This window comes from Helianthus annuus, chromosome 14, assembly GCF_002127325.2.
Source record: "Helianthus annuus cultivar XRQ/B chromosome 14, HanXRQr2.0-SUNRISE, whole genome shotgun sequence".
In the NCBI taxonomy this organism is placed as follows: Eukaryota; Viridiplantae; Streptophyta; class Magnoliopsida; order Asterales; family Asteraceae; genus Helianthus; species Helianthus annuus.
In genome coordinates, this window is record NC_035446.2 from 110,801,169 (window position 1) to 110,811,146 (window position 9,978).

Here is a 9,978-nt window from a genome sequence, read left to right on the forward strand (position 1 = left end):
GCAATTTAGTCCCTGCGTGGACATTTGTCGTATTTCAGTCCCTACGTGGACTTATCTTTTAGTCCCTATGCGGACATCTATCTTGTATTGGTCCCTGCGTGGACTTGTTTTTCTATAAACCTCTGTGTAGGTATTTATGTATTTAAAAAGTCCCGTTTAGGGCAGCGTGTAATCCTTATTATAAGTAATGGAATGTTATGTTATGAATTTCATTTTTGTTATTACATATGAAATAAATCAAAATCATTCCTTTTAAATTTAAATCTGCCTAAATAAAGAATCTTAAGAGTGAAACCTAGCCAGGTGTCTTTATAAGATCCGGCCAAGATGGTAAGACCTGATTAAAAGATTCAGATTCCCAGTTAACCTCTGTAATCATGTTAACATTCATGGCAGATGTGATTCGTTAAAAATCGCACGCGTCATTCTTGTATAAGAATCCTCCTAAGGATCTCAAAGCCCAAATTAATGATTTATAAATCATGGGTTAAATCATCAATGAAGATGATCAATTATTAAACATCCATTAGTGGTGTAATGCCTACGGGCCAAACTTATTAAACATCCATTAGCGATGTAGTGCCTACGGGCCAAATTATTAAAACATCCATTAGCGATGTAGTGCCTACGGGCCAAGTTATTGAACATCCATTAGTGATGTAGTGCCTACGAGCCATAATTATTGTCATATAAGACAAAAGGCAGTGGTAGTCTATGACTCCCTGTCAGGAAAGGTAAAAGGACTGCGGTTCAAACCTTCAGGCCTTGATTCTCTGAAATCTCGGCTAATATTATAAAAACATCCTCGTGACTAGGATTTTATGCCAATAACAATATTGTTTGTAATTAGGATAAGTATGATCAAATCCTAAATAAAAGTGAGTAACAAATTAACCAGATATGGTCTCTGTTTACCATGGTTAATGAATTGCCATAAAAGACAATTCCATAATAAACTCCTAAATAAAATTTTTCGTTATCTTCTGTAGCAGATTCAAGTTACCATGGCTAATCCAAGTGGGGAGAATAGTCATTCGAAGGAAGACGAATACGATAACGCCCAGGTTCATTTGACGGGCGCAGAATTAAAAGCTCTTGTCGACAATGCTGTTAAGGCAGCCCTGGATCGACAATACGAGGAGTATACTGAATCCCGGAGCAGAACCATATCCAAACCACACTCAAAGCCAAAAACCCACTCAAAATCTCACAGCAAACCACCGTCGAAGCCCAAAAAGGACGATGATAATCACTCATCTAATGAAAACAATGTCCGTCCAGAAAGAGTGTATACTGATGCATCTCGCGCCAGGGGCTGTACCTACAAGTATTTTGTATCTTGTAAACCCCGAGATTTCACCGGGGAAAAAGGCGCGGTTGATTGTATGACGTGGCTAGACGAGATGGACACCGTGGTGGACATCAGTGGATGTGCAGAAAGAGACGTGGTAAAGTTTGTTTCACAATCATTCAAGGGCGAGGCCCTGGCTTGGTGGAGGTCTCTGGTTCAGGCCTCGGGGAAGTCTGTTCTATACAACATGACATGGGAGGAATTAATTTCTCTCATCAAGGAGAATTACTGCCCTCAACATGAGGTTGAAAAGATAGAGACTGACTTCCTGTCATTGGTAATGACGAACCTTGACTGTCAAGCTTACCTCACGAGCTTCAACATGATGTCCCGGTTGGTTCCGTATCTGGTAACCCCGGAGCCAAAGAGAATAGCTCGTTTTATCGGTGGTTTAGCCCCCGAAATAAAGTCAAGCGTAAAGGCCTCTCGGCCAGCGACCTTTAGATCTGTAGCCGACATATCTTTGTCCCTTACTCTTGATGCGGTCCGACAAAGATCGCTGAGGAACAAAGAGGCTGAGAAGAGAAAGCGTGAAGATGATACTTCACGGAGGTCGAACAAGAAGCACCGTGGAAACGGTGACAACAAGAGAGGGTCTGAGTCAAGGAAGGATGGGCAACAGTCTGGTGAGAAGCCCAAATGCAAGAATTGCAAGAGACATCACTTTGAAAAGTGTAGACTCGAATCAAACTCGCAGACTCAGTTGAAGTCGTATGCTTGCGGGTTATGCAAGTCCAAGGACCACAAGACCGTGGATTGCAAAAAGATAAAGGATGCAACCTGCTACGGCTGCAACGAGAAAGGGCACATTAAAAGCAACTGCCCTAAATATGCCAAGAAGCCGGAAGAGGCCAAGAAGACCAATGCAAGAGTCTTCAGGACGGAGGCGAAAGAAGCAGTGCTAGACGATAACGTAGATCACAGGTACTTTTCTCGTAAATGATATCTTTGCAAGAGTACTTTTTGATTCGGGCGCTGATAAGTCTTTCGTAGATCATAAATTTTGCAAATTGCTAAATATGCCTGTCAAAACCTTAAATGTGAACTACGAGGTAGAGCTAGCAGATGGCACCATAGAAACCGTCTCCACTGTGTTAGATGGATGGGTGATATCCATTAAGAACCACTCTTTTCCTCTATCTCTACTTCCCTTTAAATTGGCCGGTTTTGACCTAGTATTGGGTATGGACTGGTTATCTCACAACCAGGCTCAAATCGTCTGCAACAGAAAGCAAGTGGTGATAAGAACTCCGTCTGGTGAATCGCTTACCATTCGGGGAGATACCCAGTACAGATTGCCTGAGCAAGTGACTATGCTCAAGGCTTCAAAATGTCTAAAGAAGGGTCGTGTCATCTATATGGCACAGGTGATTATTGAAGAGCCCAAACCGAAGATAGAGGACATTCCCGTCATTTCGGAATATCCAGAAGTTTTCCCTGAAGATCTACCTGGTTTGCCACCAGATAGGCAAGTGGAATTCAGGATCGATATCATCCCTGGAACAGCACCTGTTGCCAGAGCACCTTACAGGTTAGCACCAACCGAAATGAAGGAGTTGAGGACCCAGTTGGATGAACTACTAGCTAAAGGTTTCATCAAACCTAGTTCGTCTCCCTGGGGAGCACCTGTTCTGTTTGTCAAGAAGAAGGACGGATCGATGCGTCTGTGCATCGATTATCGCGAGCTTAATAAGGTCACGATAAAGAATAGATATCCCTTGCCGAGGATCGACGATTTGTTCGATCAGTTACAAGGGGCAAGTTATTTTTCGAAAATTGACTTGAGGTCGGGCTACCATCAACTGAAAGTCAGAGATGAAGACGTACATAAAACCGCATTTAGGACTCGTTACGGTCACTACGAGTTCCTAGTGATGCCTTTTGGGCTCACAAATGCACCGGCTGCGTTCATGGATCTCATGAATCGCGTTTGCAAGCCGTACTTAGATAAATTCGTCATCGTTTTCATCGACGACATTCTTATCTACTCGAAGAACCGAGCTGACCATGAGAAACACCTTTGTTGTATTCTCAAACTCCTGCATCATGAGAAACTCTATGCCAAATTCTCTAAGTGCGAATTCTGGCTTCGAGAAGTCCAATTTCTTGGGCATGTTGTCAGCGAACGTGGTATCCAAGTGGATCCCGCTAAAGTTGAAGCTGTCATGAATTGGCAAGAGCCAAAGACTCCTACAGAGATTCGTAGTTTCCTGGGGTTAGCAGGATATTACAGGCGTTTCATCGAAAATTTTTCAAGGATTGCTGCGCCCTTAACTTCTTTGACCAAGAAGAAAGTAAAGTTCGTTTGGGGCCCTAAGCAGCAAGAGTCCTTTGATATTCTAAAGTAAAAGCTGAGCAACGCTCCTGTGCTGACATTACCTGAAGGTACCGAAGAGTTCGTAGTTTACTGCGACGCGTCACACACTGGCATGGGATGCGTACTTATGCAGAAAGGCAAGGTTATTGCCTATGCTTCGAGACAGTTAAAGGTGCACGAGAAGAATTACACCACCCATGACTTGGAGCTGGGTGCCGTTGTGTTCGCACTAAAGTTGTGGAGGCATTATCTGTATGGTGTCAAGTTTGTGATCTATTCCGATCATAAGAGCCTTCAACATCTGTTTAATCAGAAGGAGCTAAACATGAGGCAACACCGCTGGATGGAGACTTTAAATGATTATGATTGTGAAATCAGATATCATCCCGGCAAGGCGAATGTAGTCGCTGATGCCTTGAGTAGAAAGGAAAGGGTGAAACCCATCCGAATCAATGCCAAGAGCAATGAAGTGAAGAATAATTTGATTGAAAGGTTGTTAGCTGCACAGATAGAAGCTGTGTTGGAAGCTAACTATCCTAAAGAGAAGCTGGGAGTAACTGAGGAGCAGTTAACTCTTAGCAAGGACGGAATTTTATGATTAAATGGACGAATATGGGTTCCAATCTATGGAGGACTACGAGATGTTATCCTCCAGGAAGCCCATAGTTCCAAATATTCTGTTCACCCGGGAGCTGATAAGATGTATCAGGATCTAAAGGCAAATTATTGGTGGGTAGGCTTGAAAAAGTCTGTAGCCGCTTATGTAGCCAAATGCTTGACTTGTGCGCAAGTCAAAGCTGAGCATCAAAAGCCATCAGGCTTGCTACAACAGCCTGAACTTCCCGAATGGAAGTGGGAATGTGTAACTATGGATTTAATTACCAAGTTACCCAAGACAAGGAAAGGAAATGACACAATATGGGTTATAGTCGATAGACTGACTAAGTCAGCTCATTTCTTACCCATCAAGGAGACTTATAGCTCCGACATGTTAGCCCAATTATACGTTGATAAGATTGTAGCCTTACATGGCATACCTGTGTCTATTATCTCTGACCGAGACACTAGATACACGTCTCATTTCTGGAAAAGCTTCCAGCAATCTTTGGGCACACGTTTGAATTTTAGTACGGCTTACCATCCTCAGACAGACGGTCAGAGTGAGCGTACTATTCAAACGTTGGAAGACATGCTGCGTGCATGTGCTATCGATCTGGGTGGTAGTTGGGATAAGAACCTACCATTAATCGAATTCTCCTACAACAATAGCTACCATACCAGCATAAAGGCTGCGCCTTTCGAGGCATTATACGGTAGAAAGTGTAGATCGCCTGTTTGTTGGGCGGAAGTTGGAGATGTCCAATTATCAGGACCAGAGATAGTCTTCGAGACGACGGACAAGATTGTCCAGATTCGAGACCGTCTCAAAGCTGCCCGAGATAGGCAGAAGAGTTACGCAGATCCAAAGCGTAAAGATTTTCACTTTGAAGTAGGTGAAAAAGTGTTACTTAAAGTATCACCCTGGAAGGGGGTGATGCGTTTCGGCAAGAAAGGCAAACTAAGCCCGAGATACATAGGACCTTTCGAGGTTATCGAACGTGTCGGGTCCGTTGACTATAAGTTAAATTTGCCAGAAGAGCTCAGTGGAATTCACAATGTGTTCCACATCTGCAATCTAAAGAAGTGCTTTGCTGATGAATCACTGGTAATACCACATACAGATGTGCATATAGATGAGAGCTTGAAATTTGTGGAGAAACCTTTGTCGATTGAAGATCGACAGGTGAAGAAGCTTCGAAAGAAGCATGTACCTATTGTCAAGGTCAAATGGGATGCCCGTAGAGGTCCCGAATTCATGTGGGAGGTTGAATCCACGATGAAAGAGAAATACCCTTATTTGTTTCAGTAAATCTCGGGTCGAGATTTATTTTACGGGGGTGAGGATGTAACACCTCGAAATTTTGTGTCCAATAATGTGTTAACACGTGTCATGAGTTTACACGTGGCATTAAATATTAAATAAAGGACTAAAGTTGATGAACCTTGAAAGTATGTAAATTCAAGGGTTATAAATGTCAACGAAGGGTAAATATACTGTATGGTAACCCTAAACGATGCTCGTACCTTCAAACGAATAAATCATGGATCGTACGGAGCGAAACGCGGAAGAATGTGAGAGATTACAAGCTACAGGGGTTAATTGTGTCAACATGTTTAATTTATACCTCTGAGTGACCCTTTGATGAACCCGAGGCTTTGTAACAGTAAAATACGCTCACTAGAATATACGATATAAATTTCGTGAAGTTCCGTTTTAAAACGAGAAAGTTATGATCAAATTCGTATGTGAGGGGTTGAAAGCGTCAACAATAAAAGTTAAGGCTTTTCGGATAGTAATTAAACTAACCGGGGACTTAACAATGCGGTTAAAAGTCACGAGGTCCTTAGTTGTAAATAATCGAGGGCCAAATCGCAAAGTTACCCCTTCAAAACCGAAAGGTCAGGTTAATGATTACAAAAGATTTGAAAATCTTGGAAATCAGACCTCAGGCGGGCCGCGTTGATGAAATAAGCAAGCTAATGCGGGCCGCGAGCCACCTGTTGATTCGTTTACTGACATGAAGATCCAGGCGGCCCGCGTCCATGTTGCATGATCCTAATGCGGGCCACGTACGAGTCCCAGATGCAGAAACTTTGGACAGATTCAATGATTAAGCTTGTGAACGAACTTGTGAGCATTAATTGAAGCATGGGCGCCCTCTACCTGACCCCTAGCACCCAGGGCCACCTGCTGAACATCCATGATCCATTGTAGGGTGAGTTGTAATGATCCTAAGCCAAATTTTTCACTATAAAAGGCAAGGCATTGCACACAATTGAATCACACCTCAAACCTGCATTCTAATTCACTTCTGGAGCTCCAAAGCACTCTTCTATCTTCCTTAGTCGTGCACCAAGCTTCTGTAAGTGTGTCTACCCTTTTGTGGCTTTGTTTTTGCTTAGTTTAGCTTAAAAGTCAATCTGTCGTAATTAACGATTGACTTTGCGATAAATCACAAATGGTCCGGTGGTTTGTCGAATCAAAGATAGTTATATGTTGGTAATCATGTGGGCTTTATACCCCTAAAAGGGCACCCTCTGATTCCCACTCTAACTAGTCCAAATGTCGAGTCAAACGTGCTTAGAAAAAGTCAACAGAAATGCTATTTTGCAATTTATTGCATAATCAGTAATGTAGATGATATGTAACCTGTTTAAACACTCATAAAACATGATAATAAGTATATTAACTAGTCTAAGCTTGTTTGATCCGACCATTTACTGTTTTGACCCGGTTCAGAGCCGAAAGTCGCAAAAGCTTTGACTTCAGTTCTGACCCGTTAAAGTTTGATTTAGATATGCCTTAGGACTCTCTTAGGACCAGGTTACATGATGGTATAAACCTCTGTGACCGGTTCGTTGTTTGTCCGAGTCTTTTACACATTTCCGTTAAATGCTTAAAAGTTGACCGTAACGCCCTTTTTGATTTAAAACGAGGATTTCGGACATGTGAAAGAATCATAACCTTAGTTACTGATTTCTAAGCATGTCCCTAAAATTTCACGTCAATCCGAGGTCCAGAATAGGAGTTATGCTAAATAGCGCAAATTACGAAAACTTTGGTAATTTAATAGCGCAATTAGCATAACGCCTATCTAAACCCAGATTTCGACATCAGACCTTTTACTCACTGATGTAAAATAATATTTTGGGATTTTTAAAGATTTTTAATTATTTTTAACCTGCTCATAACCTGCGGTTATGGCATCGGTTCGGTAATTACCGAATATACCCTTTTCGGCCATAACTTGAGTTCTACAAGGTCTTTTGACCCGATTCCAGTTTCTACTGATTTTAAATAATAAATAAAGTATTTTAGACTTTATAAACTGTTCGGGGAACTCAGATTTCCTGTAGAACTCAGAAACCTCTTTTATAATCTTTAAAAAGACCGAAATACCCCTACGGGGCATAATATGAACTTAAACTCGTTACGGGCATTATGGAAGGTATCCTACTGATACCACAACCTCTTTAAAGCATATTGACTTAGGAAACCAGTGTATGACTCTTACGGTTACCCGTTACGCCTTTTGCGCGCACAATTCGGCTTATATAACTAGTTTACATAAACTAGCCGAAACGGGTCAAACCATATTGTTTTGACCCCAAAATCCATGAGTGTGATTATTATACCCCTATAAAACAAGTCTTCAAACTTGTTGGGTCAAAATCAAATTCCATTCCCGGTTTTCGCCTTTCACGCGATTAAACCGTATCTATCCTTTGAAACTGACCGGTCTAAGCTACGGCTAGATTAAAGACCCGTTAGGATTCTAATAGGTTATTTTAAAACCTTCGTTCCAGAATAGGAGACCAGTAAAAGCTATCTGCGATTTATTTCGATTAAGGATTTATACTTGCAAAGGTAAATACTTTTAACTTATTTTCCGTTATACGGGCTTGGGTTACGGTATTTAAAATACCGCTTGGTCGGGCAATTGACCCCAACTCATTAGTAGTTGGGTATTATCAATGTGACCCGTTTAAAAACTTGTTTTGTTGGCTTTACGCCTTTGGGAGCTTAATGACCATGTCCCGGATATCCTTGGCATCATTTTACGAAATGGCCACTACCTCGACATCCGGGTGTAGGTGTACACCCGGCATTGTGTCTATATTAATTAAAGGTATAACCGTTGGTTTTCCCGCCACGGCTTTATGCTTTGTGGCGTGTCTATTAACCTTTAACCCGGCACGACCCGGGCGACCGAACGCATAGCAAACATGTAATTCTTTACAAGATTTAATTATAAATTATCCCAAGTTATAAAGAGTTTATGCCTTGTGCATTTAAACCAATTTTATTAAACATTTTACAAAAGTGTCAGTTGAATGTATTTACCAGTGTAAACTGACGTATTTTCCCAAAAAGACTAAATACAGGTACTATGCGTAATTGGCTGGGATTTCTCCTTAGCATCATTAGAAGTCTCGCAAGCTTAAGATGTCTGAAGTCTGTTGAACAATACTTTATTTTTATTACTGATCCCCTGTGGATTTTATTTCAACTATGGTGATACTTTGATATTACATTTAACGTTGAAATATATTTATCTTTATGCTTCCGCTGTGCATTCATATAATTGTGTGGTTTGACTATATTGTTGCCAACTACGTCACGGTAATCCCCCACCGGGCCCACCGGTGAGACACGTGGAAATCGGGGTGTGATAATATTCCAAACCTTTAGGAAGTTCTTTGAGCTCAATGGGTGGGTCTTTAGGAGACACCTTATTTTGTGGCTCATCTAGATCAAGAACCTTTAAAGTTTGTTCTTTGGCGACCTCTTCTTCAACAAAGTGGTTATCTTCTTCAGTTGTATCGGGTGGCTCATCTTCATCTTCAATTAGGGGGTCATTATTGCCAAAAGGATATTTCATTGAACGCTCAAGATCTATGCTCCTTTTGAATACCCCTAATTGAAGAGGTAGATTGTTAAATTTCCAGTTTTTCAAAGCTTCATGAGTTTTCACAAAAGGTTTTCCTAAGACAAGAGGAGCGTCATCGATGATGACAAAGTCGGTTGGAATAATCATTTGATTTGTTTGAACCAAGACATCCTCAACTACACCGATTGATTTTATTACCTTCCGATCGGATAGAAAAATGGGTATTTGAAGTGGAGAAAAATCACTAATACTTAATTTTTCAAAAATATAGTTAGGCATTATGTTAACACAAAGATCTTTATCAATGGTGATATTACTAATAAAGGAATTTTGAAAGAAACATGGAACCGGTGTAATGGTAATTTCAAAAGGATCTTCTTTTATTAGCGAGGTATAATCGTTAGTTAACTTAACACTTATTATTTCTTCAATTTTAGTATTAGTGTTTAGCTCTTTTAAAAACTTAGCATGAGGGGTTACTAAACAATGATTTTCAAAAGAAGGTGACAAGAGATTAATTTCTTCAAAATTAGACTCTTCTTGAATTTTAACATTATCGGCCTCACCTCTTTCGTTGTTTAACTCATGTGTCGGTTTTTCACTTTCTTGTTCTTCCATTTTTACATTTTCAACTATCTCTACGTTATTATTACAATTTAATTCTTCTCTTGCGTGGGACTCCTCCTCCCTTGCGCGAGATTCTTTTATGCAACGTTCGATAGTTTTAATGTGTTCTAATATCCTATTGGTCACTTCGGTGATAGAAAAAGGATTGGGATCCTCAAAGCTTGAATCCGGTTGTTCGATCCTTGGTTCCT